This window comes from Ambystoma mexicanum, chromosome 9, assembly GCF_040938575.1.
Source record: "Ambystoma mexicanum isolate Mex_15411 chromosome 9, UKY_AmexF1_1, whole genome shotgun sequence".
Taxonomy (NCBI): Eukaryota; Metazoa; Chordata; class Amphibia; order Caudata; family Ambystomatidae; genus Ambystoma; species Ambystoma mexicanum.
In genome coordinates this window covers 994,777,372-994,799,514 of record NC_090931.1, presented here as the reverse complement: position 1 = coordinate 994,799,514, position 22,143 = coordinate 994,777,372, and the positions used below count along the sequence as shown (strand labels likewise).

The 22,143-nt window shown below is 43.0% G+C and overlaps 1 pseudogene; it reads left to right on the top strand.

The window, feature by feature from the left end:
- Nucleotides 1–22,143, top strand: part of LOC138487433 (dynein beta chain, ciliary-like) — a 350,938-nt pseudogene that overhangs the window by 316,242 nt on the left and 12,553 nt on the right.

Genomic DNA, 22,143 nt, shown 5'->3' with positions numbered 1-22,143 from the left:
GATGCCTCTAGCCCCTCCTCTGGGCTCTTTCGCAATCTCTGCAACTCTCCCTCCGTCTCTCTCTCATTCCCTCTGGCCGACACACTCTGCTGGGCACCCCTGCATGTTCTTATCTCATCAGACATCCCTCTCTCTAACCCTCTACCAACTCCTCGCTTCTGGACTGACCTATTTCTCTCCTCTCACCTGTCGTTCTCTGTCCCTCGGTAAAACCGGCCCCAACACTGCCACCCACCTTCTTGGTCATCCAGCCCATGAAGTGTTTGTCAGTGGAGGCTTTTGCTGCTACCTTCTCCCCTCCTCCTTCACCTGCGACTGACTCACAGGCCCTCATTACAACTCAGGCGGTAAGGGGTTTACGGCACCGTAAACAGCGCCGACCCTTACCGCCTGAGTACGAGGTCCCTTAGCGCCATGGCGGATTTAACACCTGCTTTTAGCAGGTGTTAAAATCCATGGTGCTAAGGGACCATGGAGTTAATTACGCCACCGTAATTTACGGTGGCGTAATTAACGCCTTCCCCACTCCCATTATGCCCTATGGGGCAAAAATGGGAATGGGGAAGGGTAAATGGGGATTGGGGGCTTACCGCCCCGCCAAACTCGGAATGGGGCGGTAAGTCCGCCAACCACCATGGCGTAAACGTAGTTTACGCCATGGTGGTAAAGTCACGGCCCAGGCGGTAACTTACCGCCTGGGTCGTAATGAGGCCCACACTCTGACACAGCCCTCTCCAACCTGCATCTCTCAATCGCTAACACCCTTGATATCCTTGCCCCTGTCATGAAGATCCGTCTGAAGCCCACATTCAAGTGCAATTCTTGGTACGATTCCGACCTTGCCACCCTTAAACGCAAGTGTAGGGTGGCTGAGAGGAAGTGAAGGGCATCAGGCTCTTCCCCTGACAATCTAGCATGCCGCCTGCTCCAAAGGCAATATAGACCCTCTGTCCTGTCCAAGAAGAAAGCTTACTTACAACCAGCATCTCTGTGGCCTCTAACAACTCGGCCGAACTTTTGAAAATCTGCAAGGAGCTGGCCAATCCTTCTGCAGTCTCCACCTCTCCTGTTTCCTCCCAGGCCCTCTGTAAGGCACTGGCTTCTCACTTCACGACTAAAGCTGAAGACATCCAGTCCACTCTCTCCTCTTCCTCTTCCTCTACCACTTCTGGCCCCCTTCCGGCCGTCTCTTGTAAACGAGTGTGAGTGACCCCTGACTGGCCCATAGAATCAGAGCTTGCTCTCGAATACTTTAAGACGAGATAGCTGCACCTTGAGGTGAGTGGGGGTGCAGGTTTCTTACTCCAACACCAATCAATAAGGACAACTTAATGGTTTGGCAAAGGGGAGTCCATTTAATGACAAGTGCAAAAAACGGGGAAACATGGAGATCAACAATGGTGCGATGGCCAGTCTCGCTTCAACTCCCAACAATCTTCATTCAAACAGTAACAGTTATACCCAAAATTCGTCATCATTGATGTGTAACACTCAAAAGTTTGTCATGGAATTCTATTGGTTGGAAAAGGTAACTTAAATATAGCTGCTATATCTGTATATGGTATCGGAGTGTGAGGATTGGTTAACTCTTCTCAGGAGGGCGTCTACATCCTTCCCTCTAACATTACTCATGTAGACGTCACTAAAAGTACGACATCTCATTGGTTCTACTAGCTATATGACCCTAGATTATTTGCTCCATTGTGATTGGGTTGTGTTACACCCCAAGCATAAATCTCCACTTTAATTAGCAGCTTGCAGAATGGTCACCCAGATGCAGGATGCCCCAATAATCACCCTGCCTCCCTTCCATCAATCAGTATTTTAGTGCTTTGTGTCAATTAGTTGGCTGTGATTGGCCTCAAAACTGTAGCTTCTTGTCAGGAAAAGTTATGGTATCTTCTGCTTTGGGTGACATCAGACGTTGGTACCTCTTCGCGCTTGGCTGGTCACGTGTTAGCACACCGTGAATTTGCTTCGCTTTCCTTCTATTGGTGCATTTAATTCTCATTTTCAGCCGCCACCTGCCTGGGCCTCCTTATCTCGACCTTCACGGGGCAGTCTGCTCTGCTCCTTAAGTTTCGATTCTCCAAAGTTACCATCCTCCTCCCATTCTTGGTTTGACCTTGATTTCCCAGGCACAGCCTGCTCCTTGCTTAGTTTCGATTCAGCCGTCTCTCTTCTTGTTTTAGCTGGAATAAGAATCCTGTCCTGTTTGACCCTTAGTAACCTGGGTTAATTCTGCTTTTGTATAAAGTGGACATGCACTTATATAATGTGCTTCGTTGAGATAGATATATAGTTGGTCCTTGCTGCTCTATTCTTCTACTAAGTATAGCAAGCCACACTGTTTTCTTAGCTTCTTGCGTTACAAGCAAATGTACAGGCGATAGCTGGTTTGAATATTTTCGTCCTCCGTTACCGTTTGAGTTTCTATCTGTTTCAACATTGTCTCTTCTTCTAAGTTCATTACATCCTTATTCATGACATTTCATCTTTGTGTGTCATCTTTTGGTTGTCGTTTCGTTCATCTGTGAGTCTGTCCGGGCCCTTGCAATGTCACCATTCGTCGTCAATTAAGGGCTTTTGAGTTTCATCTGGGACAGTGTTTAAGCAATCTTCATTTCATGTCATTTGCTGGTATGGTTGTCTCAATGGATACCTTACTGTCCATGGTTGTCTGATTATTGGCACTTCAATAGGTATTGCTCTTCTGATGGGCACTGGGCAGAGCCCTAGTGTGGCTCTCTGCTGGTTTGTTTGTTCATCATATGTCACGTATCTCGGTGTGAACGTTCCTGGTACTTCAAAATGGGCGACTGGAGTGCAGGTTACATTTGGGACCTACTCTACACTCCCCCCTCTGGTCAGTTTATCGACCACTTCCGCTTCCTCCTTGGGATTCATTTTACTTGGTTCCTCTGTATTCATCTCTTCTTCATCTTCTGGGTTTGTACATGATGGTTTGAAGGAATGTCTCTTTGGAGTCCATATTTGTATCACTCCTTTTAGGCTTCCTGCTGTCTTTACGTGTTCATCCTTGTTCCATGTCATTAGTTGAAATTCTCCATTTGGGCTACAATATATCAATTTTCCTTCATAATATCTGAGTTTCTGGCCTTCACAAAGTTTCTTATTTTGTCATCAGGTCTATGGGCTTCCATCCTGGTTTGACATCAATCATGATCTTCATCCCTATGGCTTTCTTTGCAGTTTTCTGGCATTGCGAGATTATTATCTTGATAACACAAAATCCTAGTAGTATCATCACTAGCAGGGCTCCCAGGAACTTGAATGCACCTGCCATCCATTGTGGGATCCATGGAAACAGTGATCCAAGCCAGCTGTCATCGTCAACTTAGTCAGCTTCATGGATCACCTGGTTCTGTAGCTTTGTTAGCATACCTATGCCCTCTGTCAAGGTTCCATTTTCCTCGTCGTGAGATGGTATGAATGTGCAACATGATTCTCCGATTTTTGCACAAACTCCTCCATCCATCGTTGTGATCATGTCAAGTACATATCTGTTCTGGAGACTCATCAGGCGGATTGCTCTTAACTCTTGTTTAATCGCATTGAATCATTTTATGGTCGTGTTGATGGTCTGCCATAACTCCCATCTGGTTATCTGCAACCATTAAGTATTTACTCCAACTTGGATCCTTGGCATGAAAATCGTTGTGAATATTGATGAGGTTAGGCTGAACAGCCTGTGTTCATATGGGATTGCATGAAATGCTTCTTCTGATTTAGCAGAGAAGTAATTTTCTCTCTTCATTCGCGTCAGCAGCTCCACAGAACTCTTCTTCCTCAGGTGAGCATCTGCTTTCGGGAAACTGTCAATGTTCAGGTCATTCTTTGGGATCACTAATGCTGAAACATGGACATTCACTATCCTGCATATGCCTCCCCACTTCTTTGGCAGTCTGATGTATGCTTTGGATCTACACGCCCAATAATGATCCACAATTACTGCAGTCCCATGCATCATTCTTGGAGCCTCCAGTTCTGATTCTCTCCCTTCTTCCTCGTGCCATTGTTCCTGAAGCACAATTTCGGGCTTTCCAGTGGTACTATCTGCAGGGGTCCTCTTCTGTCTTCGACCCATGTCAGTAATTTTATGAGTTTCGGTCATAGAGGTTTGCACAATCTTTGTGGGTTTTCTATTGCTTCCTTGCAGGCTTCAAGGACCATCCATGCTCGGCAGATCACCACTCTTTCTTCCCTTCCGTTCGGTGAAAGCACTGTTCCCCAAATCTGCATTTGGCCTCTGTTTTTCCAAATTTGAGCCTCTTTCGGGGTTTTCTCTTGGACGTTCAGTCTCAGGTTTATTTCTAATTTTGTTCCTGCTCCTTTAACTTCAGGATTTTCATACCTGATCATGTGATTCCTAGTATGAGCTCTAGTTCTCGTCTTAATGTCCTGAACATAATCATCTTCATCAGGATAATCAGTTCCAGTTGCCCATATCAATGAGGCATCCCTCCCATTAACTGGCTCTGGTGTTGCACATTGCTACATGTGACCGACAATGTGCTGTTGGGACATCAATTTCTACAGCCACGAAGATCTTGGATTTCCCCATGCTGTACGGTAGAAGTGTACAAACGAAGCATTCTCCTTCTGAAGTTCGCCTTCCAAATTCTTTCATGTGCTGGTACCAAATGTTGTTCCCTTGATGTGCTGTGCTGTCCAGATAGTCATTCAGTTCATTGTTATCTTCATGTAGACTTCTTTTGATTCTTAGTGTCTTCCTGTATTTTGCTATAACTACATCCCTAAATGCATCTGTATGGCTTTTCCTTGCTGGGGGACTCTCAGGTATTCTTGTCTATGGTGCAGGTTTCTTTATCTGCATCAATGGAGTAGGTGGAGGGTTTGCAGTTCTCTCCTTCTCTTCTTGCATCCTCTTCCTGCCATTTATAAGTGCCTTTATCAACCACCAGCCTATTGCTGGCCCAGTGTGTGGCTGTATAATAGGCCTGGTGCTTGTCCCTTGTGTTGGACTATGCGTGCTGGAGAGTACAGCCTCTGTTGTTATGGTCTGCAGTTCCTCTTGTCGTTTTCTCGCTCTGCTCAGGTGTGGAAAAATAAGGTCTACTAACATTTGTGTCCTTGCGGAGAGTCTTTCTGCAGCCGCTTCTCTTTTCTTTAGGGCTTCTGACAGGACTGCTTCAGTTAGCTTTCCACTTACTTTGTCTCGTTTTTTCTCGATATCTCCTGTGAAAGTGTTTTCGGTAGGCAGTCTCGTCTTCTCTGCTGCTTTCGTTTGAGGTTCTGTGGTTCTTGCCATGTGGCCTGGTTTGTGTGCATTCAGTCTGTGTGTGCATGTAGTTGTCAGTTCTATGTTTTCATTCATCTCATGTTGACCCTGTCTCCAGCTTTTCTCTTCATTCGTTACCTCAAGTGTGTGTGTAACACTGCTAATTACATTAATTTCCAGTTCATTTACTTTACCATTGGACTTTCTCGTGACTGGCATGACTATATAAGGTCGGGTGCTTTTGTGGGTTTCATGCGTACATCATCAGGTGGGTGCACTGAAATTGGAACGCTTCGTGCACCACGGAAATATGCAGTTCTGATCGTCAATGACAGCAAAATAATGATAAACACAATGCATAAGTACATTATAGTTTGATATGTAAGGCGACAGCATTTTCTTCCAGAGAAGCGGGGGTGCCTCTCTGCTTGTGGGAGGACCAGGTTACTGTTCTGGGCCCCCATCTCGATCATTCGCCAAATGTCACTGTTATCCCCCTCGCCAAATATCGTTCTTTAGACAGTTTTATTGATTGAGATCTGGGGTGTCGACATGTTTCGGCCAATATTTAGATGGGATATTTTCTCAAGTGTCTGTACAAAAGTCAGTGTCATGGCCATCTTCAGGACAGTAGCAGCAAGGTGCAGTTTTCTGCTCTCATTACATCCAGAGAAAAGGTATGGGAAGGAGACAGGGGTTACACACAAAGGAGGAGGAGCTGAAAGCCTGATCAGTTTCGTATTTTATGATTAGAAGAGCAGAAACTAAAGTCTTCGCCAAAGCCATAATTGCTGACGCAACAGGTCTATAGCTTTACACATTAATTTGATAAGAGAAAGGGTGGACATACACAGAAGCACATGCACACTATAACTTTTTTCAGCACACGTACATTATCCTCTGTCACCAGATCTGAAGTGATACCTGTATCCAGTTATAAACATCTATTGAGACTCACCGGAGACCTCTCCTCTGGCTTTTTGGTGATTTTGAATTGTCCTTTTATATTTTGACATTCATTCATGAATCAGTCATACAAGAGTACTGATTATCTTTCTGCACTGCTAATGTACACCTCTAAATGTTGTGCATGGATGTAGAATACTTAAATGTACAGTTTATTTTCTTTTTAACAGGTGGCTGTTTTCCTAAACAGATGGGAGTTTTAATGGAGAATGCTCTTTTTGTTCAATTCAGAACCAGTTGCCAGAAAAAGACATAATAAACAGAACAGAGACATAACAATTACAAGTTAAATATTTACCAAACCAAATGGGTTTCCCAGCCATTGGATGTTTGCCTTGATGAGATTGCATTAAAGGCATGGTCTAGTAAAATGTTTTATTGTCCCTACGGGTCGGCCATGTTTTTTTAAGCCTAAGTGGCTCGATTTTAGAAAACTTTCCTATGGACCTTACCCAAGTTTTCGTCCATTAAACACACGTGAAAACAAGCACCAGGGAGCCGCCATTTTCTGATAATCCTAACTTTTCCCCGATCGCCCTGGCGGAGCTGATTTTGCGACACTAAATCAATTCCCCCGTCCCTGAGCCTGACATTATCAAAACATTCATATTCCCCGCCTCTCACCGTGACGTTACTGTGCTGCGTAGGCAAACGCGCCCAGTCGTCTTCTACGGGACTCCACACAGAACCCGGAAACCAACACAGACCATCTCACAACACAGCGCTCAACAATTCGGAATATGAAACTGTACTTTAAAATCAAACAGCAACACGGTACATTTGGTAAAGTACATTTATTTTACATTAAATGTTTAGAGAATATTCAGCAATTGCCATATGAACTCGAAAGCCATTTATTTTCTTTTATATGTATCCGCCATGGTACACAGGGTGTTGCTTTTCGTTAAAAGAAGCACTTTGGAAGCACGGTGAACCGCAAGCCTGTTCCATCAACTAGGCACTAGTCCATCGTAAAGGTTGATATGTTGCTTCTAGCCACTAGTACAGCGTAAGGGCATGTGGGCCCTTGGCAATCGTCCCATAAAATTGTCAGTGTGCTCCAGTTGTTCACACAAAGCTGCAGGTGTCTACTGTAAAAGCCATCTGCTGGTGTCTCAAAACGATGGCAGTAGCAGAAGGGGAGCAAATACCTGTTATGAAAAAAAAAAAATTATAATTAGTCTCGCCAGCCGATCTTCATTAATATTACTTATTTTATTTATTACAGCCGATCAGAAACTATGTGCTTGCAAGGATAGTTCAATGGAGTATGTTCGGCTCTAAAATCAATGCGAAAAGTAACGAAATAAATCGAGGCCAACACACGATGATAAACGACAGTTAGTCTACATGCGTGAGGAATGATATGATATATGATATGGCATTTGTAACGCGCCTATACTCAAGTGTTTCTAGGCGCGACGAGGCAAGTGGTGAAGAAGGGCAGACAGACAACAATCCTACTAGGCCAGGTGTCTTTCTGATCGCGCATGGGGAGGAGGACAGGGGGTAAAAGTGCTGTACATGGTTAGTTGAATACAAATTAAATAATAGTGCCAGCTGGTGGCAAGTGCAAGGTAAATGCCGGGAGAAGGGGCTGAAGGATACAGAGACAGTCCCGTAGTGCAGGTAGGCAAGCAGGGAAAAGTGGCTGGGCCAAGGACCGAGATCGGTGAGACTAGTGGACCTGCATGCCCATGTGCCCACTACGAACACGTTTTACTTGCTTTTCCTAGCTCTTCATTCATTCATTTATTCATGCATCCATTCATTAAATCTTAATTCCGGTATAAAAGCGTATAAAGATTTACTTACATTATATTTGAAATTTCCATTGTGTCTGTTCGTAATGCAGTCTGTAAAACGGACCGTGCTCTTGACAACGATTTTTCGTATACTGAACTAAAATGAAACCCGGTCTAGTTTCTGAATTTTCTGCCTTATCGTCTCTTACGTTATTGCGCACCCCCTTCAAATGTAGTTCTTTCGGCATGGTCCCTGTCTCAAGGTCAAAAAACAATAGACCCTTATACTTCCAGTGCGACTTGTGGGCCTCATCTGGGTGCTGTCCTTCGCATTCTTTATTTGCAACATCCCGTAGTATAGGCATCTGTGAGAACTTGAAGTTTAGAATCCGTCTATGTAGTGCGCCTCAATGTGCAAATGAGAACTGGCTTCTCTCCCAAATGCCACGGCCCGCTTGGCTGGCGCGTTCTAAGTGCCCCAATTTTGTCCCCGTTGTCTGCGAGCTTTGCAGCCCAAATTGAGACATTTAATTTTTGGCGGAAGGTCAGGGAAAGTATAAAGTACCACAGGAGTTGAGTTAAAAGTGAGATTTATTGTTTGTTTGTTTGTTTTATTATTTGCAATAGGCAAGCCTCCCCTCCATTAACAGTGCGCAGCATTTACATTTACATGAGATGAGACATGAGAAAAATATATACATACACAAATGTGAGGTGAATAGAGAGAATTCAAAGATGACACCCAGCTTGTTCGCCACCCATGATGGTGAAGGTAGGGGTTAGGTTTACAGGTACACTGTACAATGACATTTATTTACAAAAAGACAATCGTATTGCAATTATTTAAACCGGGATTTGTACTTCACAATCAGCTGTGCTTCGGGTGGGCATGGCACAGTCGCAATGTTCGGTGGCAATGGATCACTGCTCTGCACAGAAACGTCCAAAATTCCATATCTGTGCTTCTCTAACACAGCAACAATAAGGCCTTTCACAAAGTTGAACTGCATTTCATCATAGAATGGTTTGATCACCCATTGCTTACTTCGTTTTGAAAACACCTTAGTAGAGTGCGATGTTTCATGCCCCGAAAGCTAAAATGCAAGCGCCTTGGCCTGTACTTTAAGCACATATTGTGGAACACCTCCAAATCTCCTGTGTGACAGAATTCTGTCAGTCCTCTCAAATCTCTTGATAGAGTTTTGTCGAAAACAATCTTCTCAATGGCTTTGTGTGTCGGTGAATATGGAATCAACCACTTCTTCTTCCGTGCCTCCTCTGGAGACAAAGGGCCATGTTCACATTGGTGGAAATGTTGATTTGCTGTCCAGCGGTAAACGTTGGTACAGTGGTGCATCAGTGACCACCATTTTTCAAGTAGTATTTCCACTGACCCCTCACAAGTTTTTGAGCTCCACCAAAGATGGTTGGTGATAGAATGTGACCACTGCAAAATACTTTCAAAACCTGTTTTTTTCCCTGGAGCCGAGATTTTCTTATTGATTGATTTAGCAAGATGCCATTCGTCAAATTGATGTTTAATATGTGGGAACTGTTCTCTCATTGTCTTGGCAATTGAAACGTGTCTATCCGTGGCTATGAGGTCGATGTGCATTCCCCTTGATTGTAGATATTCCACTGATTTTATAAATCCTAGTTTCTATATGGCCACTGACGATGTACATTGTGTTCTGCACGACCACCGAACTCACAATTTTCTTACTATCCATGTCCTGAAAGTGGTAGGTGCAGTACTTGGCAGAAAATCCAGGGCTGTCGCACTGTCCATCGCCGGCTAGCCTGAATTGTTTGCCTTTGAATGTACTTGCTAGAGACAATTGTTCAATTTTCCAACCATCACTAATGGCCGGAAACAGATAATCACGTTGGTATATGTAGTACAGCGCTTTAGAAATGAAACGGAGGCCCACAAACTGAAAGAAAGCCTCTAACTTTCTAAAACTGGAGCCACTAAAAAGTGATGCAGCTGCACACAGTAGATTGCCTGCTGGTAGTTTCCCCAGCATCGGTTGTGCAGACCATGAGAACCTATGATTTAATCTACAGGCGGCATTTATTTTGACGTTGCTGCCTTTTATTTGACGAGTCACATTATTCAATGGCTTCCCACATACTTTCCCTCTAATGGAATGCACACATTTCAGCATACTTATAATTTCCATCAAACAACTGTCGAATACAATGTATTTGCTCTCTTTCATTAGACTGTCATCCTGCGCCAACGTTGTTTCGGCCTGTGATGTTGTGAAGATTTCAACACATTGGAAAGTAATATCGCTGATATCAAGTTCTGATGCGTCTATGGATGCTGCGGCTGGTTCATTTTCTGTCATTTCGACATCTATTACTTCAACATTGATGGGAGAACACAACAATGTCGACAGGTTTTTTGGTGGCAAATTTTTGGCGGGTGTAGATTGTGTAAATTGATCTGCAACTACTTCAGAGCTATCTTCAATACATTCAATAACATCTTCTTGTGGTGGTGCGGTCGCACTGTAGCTATGGTCCAATGCAACTTTGCTGTAGTCTCCAAACACAGTTAATTCCTGTTCTGGCCATTGGACATGAGCATTTCGAGCCTGAACACGCCTTGCCTCAATTAATAGTTCCTCCATAGTGTACACGGTCTGGCAAGCCACATCTCTGATTCGCTTCACTGTCTGTGTGTGTATAGTTCTGACACCCACGGGTAACTGGAGGAGGGATTGGAAAAGGGATGCTCAGTTTAAACACAAGATGGAGTGTAGTAGAATTGACTGGAAAAAAACATAAAATAGTCCCCAGCACAAACATTTTTTTAAAGTTATGAACTGGTTGTATTGGAGAGGAGGCATCCGCATCTCCCTGAAACACAGTACTTGCATTAGTATGCTTTTCAATATTGGAAACACAACACACACTTGGGGTCAATGGCACAGGTACATATAAAGAGATAACCACAAATGATGCATTGTCCAAAAGAATCAAGGAAAATCCAAATATGATCACATTTCATCGACTTATTTCAACGATTCCTTTACATCTGCATCATCTAAATGAGATGTTGTGATTGTGGTGGAAGCTCTGTCGTCTCCCTGAAACACAGTACTTGGATTAGTATGGTTTTCAATATTGGAAACATAACAAACACTTGGGGTCGAACGCACAGGTACATATAAAGAGATAACCGCAAATTATGCATTGTCCAAAAGAATCAAGGAAAATCTAAATATGATCACATTTCATCGACTTATTTCTCCGATTTATTTACATCTGCATCATCTAAATTGGATGTTGTGATTGTAGTGGAAGCTTCGTCGTCTCCCTGAAACACAGCACTTGCGTTAATAGGGAAGAAAGTATTGCAAATGGAATCACGTTATATGATCACGCATGATGGAGCTGTCATTATCCATACCTCGTGCTGCTGAAGAATATCTATGGATGTTGCAAATGTAGTGCGCACTTCCGAAAGCTGTTGCGCCGATTCGTATACGCATGGTCCCGCTTCCAGTTCCCCTGGAATTACTTGAATGTCAGGCTCTGCATCAAGTGCAGGGGTTGACGCTTCATCAACTGCCTGAAACATAGTACTTGCATTAGTGAGGATTACAATAGTGAAAACATAGCACACACCTGGGGTCGACAGCACAGGTACATATCAACAGCTAACCACGAATGACACATTGGGTAGAACAATCAAACGACAAGAATTCCAGCTCTGATGATGACGCTCGATGGAGCTGTCAGTATCCATACCTCCTGCTGTTGAAGAACATCTAGAAATGTTGTAGATGTGGCGGACGCTTCAGCATCTCCCTGAAAGACAGTACTTGCATTAGTATGGATAACACTAATTATAACTGAAAACAAACACCAGTGGACGATAACTAAGGTGTATATCAATTGGAAAGCACTAACCAAACATTCGGTAAAATGATTACACGATAAAATAAAAATATTACTTAACATGCATAAAACAAGTCTGTAGCGGATTAGCCTAGTAAGATTACCTGATACGCGCTAGAAGTGGTTGATAACTGCGACCACGTCATGGATGTAGAATGTTCTTGCTTCAGATTCAAGGGATAGTCAAGAAGTTGTAAAGGTAAATTAATGATTGATAATGAAATGCCAATATTAAAAATAGCCATTTAAGGAGACAGAATACTTGTAAAATGCTCAATACAGCACAGTTCCCTGTTCCCATATTTATACATTGCGTTTGTGGGTTATGAAATCAAAAAAGAATATATTGATAAATGTCATTATTCAAAAAACTATACACTCATATCAATATCGAAATTATTACAAGGGATAGAACACCTACAATATCAATTAATCAGTTCGGATACCTACACACTACCGCAAGGCCTAAAGCTAAATTCGGACACTTGACTCACCGGTGGCGGAATGTGGACGAATAGAGTGGGAATAGCGTTTTTGAGCAATTTCCGTGTCGTTCGCCGTTTATTCTTCTTTGTTACCCAAGATGTTGTGTACATGTCCAAGGAAAAGTGCCGGCTGCAGATGCGGTATCGATCACCCCTCTTGTCCTGTAAGACTTGTTGGACTCTACTTTCCAACTCATCCAGTGGATATCCGCAATGTCTGACCCATTCTCTTATTCGATCAACAGTTTTCGGGAATACATGCATTTTAGTGCCTTCAGATTTCGCATGGGTCTTCGAAGGGCAACCGCTAATCGAACAGGCAGGCATTGTTGATAAATCTGAAAAGTAAATATCGACATTATTATACAATCTTCAAGAAAAAAGATTTGATACAAAAGTAAATGAATCATACAATGATCAATGCAAGGTTTGTTTTGGTTGCAGGAACCATACCAATTCACTATGTGCGTCTTAGTATTTGCATAAGTTTCAGAAATGTATAAATGATGTGACTAAAAACTGAACATGTGACTCATCCCTTGGATGTTCTGTATTGCACGAGAAGGAAACATGCTTACATTATAGACTGGACCCCCGAAGGGTGCAATTCGATGACAATAGACACAGATGAAAAGAAATAGATCTATTGATAGCGTAGCAATGGAAACGCAAGTCAATAGCAATGAGACCAATGAGCCTAACACTATTGTGTACTCAACTCGCAAATAGATAGAAATTTAAAAATCTGCGAAATATGACTAGGATACATGGCCTTAGCTTGACCAACAAACAGTTGGATTCAGCAAGCAGAGCAGTATGTTCCAGGAGAATAGGTGGGTGGCCACAGGTAGAACACTGATGGGTTTGCTCTAAGCGGTCACAGAAGTTCACGGATAGCACGACGACGAGCAGATTAGCGTAGATCTCCGTGGTTGCCAGGTAACACGTTCAGGAGTTGACTTGCAAAGCACAAAGATGTTCTCATGAGACATATCAAGTGGTTTATAAAGTATTAGAAACAGGGGTGTGTTTGTGAATGAATGACGTATGTATGTCGTGGTTTTAGGGGGGCGGCCTGCTTCAAGGGGAGGCCTGGCTGGAGACACGGGGTCTGAGGAGGCCATGTGACCAATGGCCCCTTGGCGTGGGATACCTTTTGAAGTGTACATGTAGTTTGGCACCTTGGCCTTTCACGCCCCTGACAGCCCCCCATGCCAGCGCGCATCCACCGGCGCGAACCGCCTTTGATACAGGGGGGTGGGATGGATGGGCCTGGGGCGTGCAGATAAGGCACAGGAAGACTGCTGAATGGAGACACACTGATGTGAATTGCAGGGGGGTGGCCTGCTTCAAGGGGAGGCCTGGCTGGAGACACGGGGTCTGAGGAGGCCATGTGACCGATGGCCCCTTGGCGTGGGATACCTTTTGAAGTGTACATGTAGTTTGGCACCTTGGCCTTTCGCGCCCCTGACAGCCCCCCATGCCAGCGCGCATCCACTGGCGTGAACCGCCTTTATATCAATATATAGTATATCGTCTTTAAATCAATTATAGTATATTGTTGCTTATCAATAACAAATGCCACATACCGGAGATTCTTGTGAGCACAGACCCACACTTCAACCCGTGTATTATAGTGGTCAAGACCCAAGGCCTGTATAATCCAATGGTAATTGTTAGTATAGACATATGTGTGACTTTTGTAGAGACATAACCCACTGAAAGACATTGAACAAGTGTTATTTAGTGCATGCATTATCGAGAATATGTTATGTTACCTTAGATAGATAGTGACCACCCTGCTTCACAGCAACCAGACCTTCACCCATTCGGAGCACAGATGTCTGACGTCCATCCTTGAATGGAGACACACTTGATTCATTTAAAAAATCGAAACAACCGTTGTTAAAATATGTGTGGTGTTTTATTTTGTATCTTATTTTGATGACACAAAAATACAAGACTTTAAACATTGTACAGTCAGGTTGCAGCACAGCGAGAGAAAATCCCCTGTACTGACCGCTGTCACTCGGGAACGTTTCTCTAATGGCACGAATGGCACAGGCGGGTATCACTCTTCGAACGCGGTGCCCAAGCCTCCCCTGGAGCCACCATGTAAAGGAACGATAGGCCACCAGCCTGTACCACCTGTGAAAAGGAATGAAACAAACTGTTTTAAATGACCAAAATAAGTTTAATAAACGTTTGTTGTCAATGACAATTCTTGTAACTAATGGCATTCTGCACGGACAAATGCTATCTAGACAATGCACAATATTGAACGACTTACATGCGTTACAATGATATGTAGATGTAATTTTGGATATGGTAGAAGAACATGAAATAGGAGTGGCATGACAAGCAGAGTATACTTACTCGTTACTCGGATTACGAGGACGAACAGTTGCGCGAAGTTCGTGCATAAGCACCATCATTATTCTCAACACGGCCCGTGTGAGGCAGGCTGCCCTGAAGTCTGGCAGCTCGGTGATGCATTGTGGTCGTGGCTCGCCTTCCGAAATGTAGGCCAGGCATCCTGAGTTTTCTCGGCAGCAGCAGTTCTCATCCTCAGTTGGCATTAGCTCGCACCGATTGCATGTGCACCAGGTGGAGACGCCGTTCATTCGACTAGGCCCAGGCTCTTCATCTGTTGATTCGTCCTGCCAACTGCCGTCCGAATCCCCATCGTTTTCACGTGCTTCCCTTTCCAGTAGTTCCTCCTCGGTATACTCGGGCTCGTACATGTAGGGCATTATTGTAGCCATTGTGTTTTAAACAAACTAAAATAATTTATAGCTGTGGTACTGGTATCTGTTCACACGGGCTACAAGCGACGAAGGTAGCTGACCAGAGCACTGAAACGAGTCACAGAATACTCAAAGTAACACAGAGAGAGGAATGGAATCGAAAATCTGCTGCTGTGTGTTGTGAAACGGTCTGTTTATACTTATTGAGGAAAGAGGCGTCCTGCCATTTCCATGGCGACACGTCATTAGCTGAAGCGCACCGAATGTTGACACAAGACGTGCTTTTGCTTTGGGAAATGGGCGGTACGAGTCTGCTAATGACAGGCTCAGGGGCGGGGGAATTGATTTAGTGCCACAAAAGCAGGTCAGCCAGGGCGATGTGGGAAAAGATAGGATTATCAGAAAATGGCGGCTCCCTGGTGCTTGTTTTCGCGTGCATTTAATGGACGAAAACTCGGGTAAGGTCCATAGGAAAGTTTTCTAAAATCGAGCCACTTAGGCTTAAAAAAACATGGCCGACCCATAGGGATAATAACATTTTTTACTAGACCATGCCTTTAAGACAAGTGTCTTACCTTCTATAATGGATCTGGGGGCTTTCTCTAGGAAATCCATCTGTAGGTCCTCTGTCGTCCTAGCCGCCAATGGCATCCGAGCCCCAGGCACCCATTGACGAGGAAAAGACTCAGGGGCTAATTCACAGAATGTTTTCCAATGGGGTTTTGCCATTATAAAACGCTTCTGTGAATTAGGCCCTCAGACTCTGCTTTCAATTTAGGTGATGTTAGTAATCCAATCAATGTTTAATAGCAGCAATAGCAGAGGATAATATAATAATAATAATTTAGCATTTATATAGCGCTACGAACCCTCAGGTATCTGAGCGCTGCTTATTATTACCCACGGTGTGTGGGGCTCATTTATCGACCTCGGAAGGATGAAAGGCTGAGTTTGGCCATGAGAAAGGAATGTAGACAAAACATGTCAACTTCAACAACGCCCCAAACCTACATGCCCCGTGCACTCTGTATCTCACTTTATATAGGTTTCCTAATACATTGGAGTCTTTGAGTACAGTAAAGCATGTTTGGCCTAATTTAAGGATGTTTGTCTCGCTTCCCAATTATGACAGTGACTAGACATGCAACAAATCAATTCAAGGATTCTCTCAGGATCACGCCTTACCTGGAATAGCTTGCGGGCTTTCTCTGGGAAGATAAAAAGTCTATTCTGTCAGGCAGCCATCTCGATCACTGGATTAGACAGAGAGAGATTGGCTTCCCCCAAGAGCAAGTCCCTAGTCAGGAAAAACTCCAGAAAAGGAGAAAAACCCTTGCTGTTGGTATGAGGATATCTGAAGCAGCACAACGTCAGAAGTAAAAAATAGCAGGCAGGAAGGAACACAGAGGACAAGGGTAGCACAGAAGGTGTAACAGCAGCTCTAGGCAGAAGCTTGACAAAAGGGAGTTCATAGGAGGAACGAAACAGGAGTAGTTGCAAGCAAAGGAGGGGAACAGAGCAAGACAGGAAAAGAGAATGAGGAAACAGAGCACAGCCTAGTGGCAACAAGAGTGGGAAAGTTGCAATGCATTACCTTGCGTGTGTTGCCGGGTCTTCTCGCTTCCGCCGGGGTCATCACAGTGGCCATCTTCGCATGTGCACATGCGTAGATGCGTGGGAGCCATCTTGTGATGCGCCTGCACATCATCTGCAGGCTGCCATCTTGGAATGGGCGCTACACCTCCATCTGTTCCAAAGGGAGCAACACAGCCGAAAGCTGACAGATTCCCTGGAACACTTCCAAAACTTCCACAATGCTATCAGTGCAGCTGTGTGAGTTCATTATAATTACATTTCCAGATCGTATCAGGGCTCCATTTGAAGCAGACTCAGACTGTGGTGGACTGAACATTTACGATGTGATGAAGGTTACATGAATGTAGCTTTGTGCAGCTGCTAACAAGTGGGTGAATATATTCACATTTCAGTGTGCCAAAATGAAAGTCCCTCCCGCAAGCACCCTTACATATTCTGTATCGTATTTATGTATTGTTTATATTGCATTTTATATAGAAAAACAATATATGTTGGGGGCACAGTAAAACACGCGGTTTCAGTAACAGATTGTAAAAATATGATACAATTACAAGGTGGAAAATAAAGTATACAGACAAAAAAACAGAATAAGGGGGATACAGTACATTATCGGCATAGGAAACAGGTTCTGGAGGATTCAGAAGACCCTGCAATTGTTAGGGGAGATTCTGCATCTGGGATGCCCTAAAGACTATATTTTTGTGGTTTGTCAATGATCTGATCATCCTTACTGCTCTTTTATTTTCCCGTGAGAGAGAGGAATCAACGGAGTTCTTTTTTCAACCAACTCAGAAGAGCCTCATGGGGCTTAATCAGTCATTAAGCCATTCCTCCCACAGCTTCTTACTCTGGAAATTGATATGCAGTGATGCTTTAAAATGAAATGATTCTGAGAATTACGCTGTTGGAAAGCGTTTTCCTTGTTAGAGTTTTTATGGCATGACAACATATGTATACATTCCTTCTGCAATGGACCCAGAAAATCACTCATTCAATACAAACCTATTTCTATCAAAAATGTACTCCATTAACTTCACAAAATATTTTTTGTTTAAAGGGATGACTAAAATATTCTCTGAAAATGGTGTCACATAATGTGACAAAACAGAAACTTGCCTATCCTCGTGGTGAGAATCAGACAATATCGATTGTTAACTCATGAAGATCGTTAATGACCACTCAGCCAATCAGAAAGTTCAGAATGCTGTTAATAAATACGGATATTGACTGCATTCTGAATATTTTGTCTTCAAATGCAAACAGGGAAACAGTAATGCAATTTCCGGGCATGATTATTATCAACAAAACACTTCCTTTCTAGGAGAAGCTTAAACATCGTATTTAACACAACAAAGACAAAAGGTAATACATGGGAGAATGCTTCCACTTTCTTATAGACAAATCATTTACTTTTACATGGCACCTACTGCATACGCATGATAAACCCACTCCAGCATAACCAACTTTACCATATTAATGCTTAAATTATGAAGACAAACTTATTTAACTACTACAAAATAAAAACATGCTTGACTTGCTTACTCTGCCTATTTACTTTGCTCACTATTAAAGTAAGTAATGAAGGGGGCAAACTTTTACAGGAATGGGACATGCAACAAGTGAAATTAATAGAAATTGATGAGTACGAAACATTTTGAAAGGATTTGACAGAAAACCTACTCTTGGAAGACTGAGAGGCAGACAGGAAAAAGGTGGGAACCATACTCTGTCTTATTCTATACAGTAATATGAGGCAGTTTCAGTGGTTGAAAGGTGAAGTCTGAGAAATAAATCCCCAGGACTGCAGGTGATTAATTTTAATGACCAGACTTAATATGCTACCTTTAAATGCCATAGACGATGGGGAGGGGGAGGTACGTCTCCTTGCTGTCATTGTGGAATGGGGGTACATAAAGATCTGGGTCACTTCTGACTGTTCTGCAAAAGGTACATTGATTTAAGAAGGAAGTGGCTAAGCCCTATTTTATGAAATCTAATATACCATTTTTTTCATTGGCTTGGTTTATTGAGACCTTATACATTATGTCTGAAGAAAGACAAAATAAGTCCATTAAAATAAAAAAAAATCGAATCATTAATTTCAATAAAATTAACAGTCATTAAAAAAATGACTAATTGTAATATATTGCTTAAAATGATACAAGATTACTTTCATGTTTACATGTTTCTTCATGATATAATCAATTTTAACATTTTCTTTTAATTTCACAACGGCTATCGTCAAAGCAATAGTTCACTCACTAAACAGTCGATCCCAAAATGTATCTGTATTTAACTAATTATGTCCATAGAAAAATCATGTGCACATTGCCAATCTCAGAGTTCGAAGCGCAGGACATTTTATCATAATGTGATAAAGGTTCTCCATTTCATACTTTGTAGCACTGAATCTACAGCTGTTTTCTTAAACGATCTTCATAATGTAATCCATTTCTCTGGTTACAATGAGATTTAATCTAAATCTTAGAAAGAAGTTCATGTACCGTGCATCAGGAAATGTCTCCAAGTAAATTGGACAAAAGCCCTATTTCTTATTTTCACATGCAATATCTTTGCATAATTTAAATTGTTCCCTAGCATCACAAGTATTGCAACGGTAATACAATTTGTAATATTAGATTATATTTGGAAGCACTGTTTGCAATAATGAATTATATTAATACCATTTTTATTTTAAGTCCATTTCAATATGTAAGAGAGGCACTTTAGCATGAGTTTAAACTATTATGAAATATGCTATTTCTAGGATAAAAGGAGAGGTTAAGAATATGGTCTACACATTCCAATTTTTAACTCTGTGATCTACTATGATGGCAGTATGTATTAAATGGTAGTGAAGGTTTTAAGATTTGATTTTTGTATATTTATATGTTTGTATTTGGTGTTAATGGAGAAATCCAATATTAATAAAGATGACTACTATTCACTATTTAAGCAATATTTAAGCAATAGAACCCGAGCGTCGCGGGCATTACTGACTCAGGTAATGCCCTGGGGCCCATAGGTAAGGACCCGAGCTACGCGAGGGCCTTACCGATGGCCCCGAGGCATTACCACAGTCGGTAATGCCCCGACACAAGGGTTCCATTGCTATTAGTCCCCGGCCCGCAAAAATTGCATGACCGGGGCGTTTTGGCGCTGCAGGGATTTGAAAAAAAAAATAGAAAATGGCCGCCGCCATGGAAAGTGAAAACGGAGTCGTTTTCCTTTTCCATGGCGGCCATCGGGCGCGTCCGCACCCGAAAAAAGGATCAAAAAGAAGGTAAGTGGGGTTGGGAGGGCGGGAGTAGGAGGAGAAAAAAAAAAAAGTACCTGCGTCCCCTCCGGGGGACGAGGGAAGCCTCCAGCCGTGTGGAGGCGCGGAGCGGGGATGGCCCCGCTCCGAGTCTCCACACGGCTGGAGGCTTCCCTCTTCCCCCGCCGGGGACGTAGGACCAAGAAGGTAAGTTGGGGGGGCGAGTGGGAGGGAGGGAAGGGATTAAAAAAAAAAAGACTTACCCGAGTCCCTGGCGGGGGGCGAAGGCAGCCTCTCAGCCGTGGGGAGGCTCGGAGCGGGGATGGCCACGCTTCGAGCCTCCTCATTGGCTGAGGGGCTGCCACACCCCTCGCCGGGGACAAAGGCTGTGGAATCCCGACGGAGGGATTCTCAGCCGGGTAGGGACCTGGCGAGAGCCAATCAGAATGCTTGTTGCATTCTGCTTCGCTCTCGCCGGGTTACTAATAAAGTAAAATGTTTACTTCACAGACGAAAACTCCAAAACATGTATTCCATTTACCACTATGTGCTAATAGCCTGATAGTCCTCAGGAGGGGTCACTTTGGATAATAACCCTTGCCCAATCTATGGCCCTCGGCTTCGTCTCGGACCATAACTTTGTGGTGGGTTATTATCTCATGACAATGACCCCTGCTCCAGCATTCTGTTGTTAATCCTCAATAAACGTGTTATGGGATTTCTGGAGACTGTTGTAGAAGTTTTTTGCTGCTTGTAGCTCTCACCTGGGATAGAATAGGCGAGTCCTTGGCTCCAGTTTGGCATCCATGTTTTTTTCTCTAATTGTCACAATGCAGTATGATCAAGATTCCTTTTCTAACCTGTACGTGCTTCAATGGAATAACTCAAGTGTTTTATAAAATGTTGCTCCGATAAACCCTTACAGAGGCTTTTACGTAGCCTTGTGGGGGGTGTTTGAAGCCAGTGGGGCCTGATGGACACTGCTGGGCCTCCCATTCTTCTGAACACGTTTTCACTCAACCTGTATGCTAAGTCTATTAGAACATGTTATTCATAACGACATAAAATGTGCATGTTTGCATAATCTTCTTGACGTCTTTCTCTTTTTGTTGATCGTTTCACACACCATAAATAGCTGGCCTTCTTCCAAAATTGTGAGCGGCTGAAATTACAACCACAGGGGAAATACAAGCAGCTTTAGAAGAGCAAAATTCTGCTTAACTGAAAAATCTGCCCTGCTATTATCAGATCAGCTTTGACTTGCTTTGAAACAGTGGCTTGCCCTTTCCAACATGTGAAGGGAGTGTGGTGTGTGTGTCTCGCCTTTTTACTGTCCCTGTGCGTATGTCATTAGAGGCAGCATGTTTCCCTGTCAGTGTACATGTTTTGTCACCAGCTTTACTTATGCTGCCACCCAACATTCAGTTTGTCAACTGCAGATGAATTACTCCCTGCAGTAAACCATCCAAAATCCCCATGTAATACTACAAACTCCAGAAATAGGGAATAACACTGCTGTTACATACATGTAATCTGGTGGTAATTCCACTGGACCGAGTGGCAGTAACAGTAAATGTTTTTGCCAGTAATCCCAAAGATCTACCACCAAACCTGCAATGTGGTCCTCAAAGTCACAGATAGACAGACATCTCAAAATTTGAGCTCTGTGATGTTCATATGTTATGTTTTTTGTTTTGCCATTTCAGGAAATGAAGACAGTTGACAAAGAAATACGGACGTGGGATGTGTATATTGGATTAGAATCTACTGTTAAAAACTTGTTAACATCCTTACGAGCTGTAAATGAACTGCAGAATCCTGCAGTGAGGAAACGACACTGGCAGCAACTCATGAATGCAACTGGGGTATTAGTTTTGGCTCTTTTTTTCTACATGAACATTTAATTGATTTATTTTGTGAACATTGCAAACAACAATATTGTGTATTTTCTCCATAGGTACGATTTGTTATGAATGAAAACACTGTTTTGGGGGATCTGCTGGCTCTTAACCTGCACAGAGTGGAAGATGAAGTGAAGAATATCGTTGAGAAATCTGTAAAGGAAATGGCGATTGAAAAGGTATACATTTGTGTAAAGTTTTCAGATGCTCTTTTTTTTAGAGATAATCTGCACCTAACAATCCGAAACATTGAATTGTAAGTGGTTGGAGGA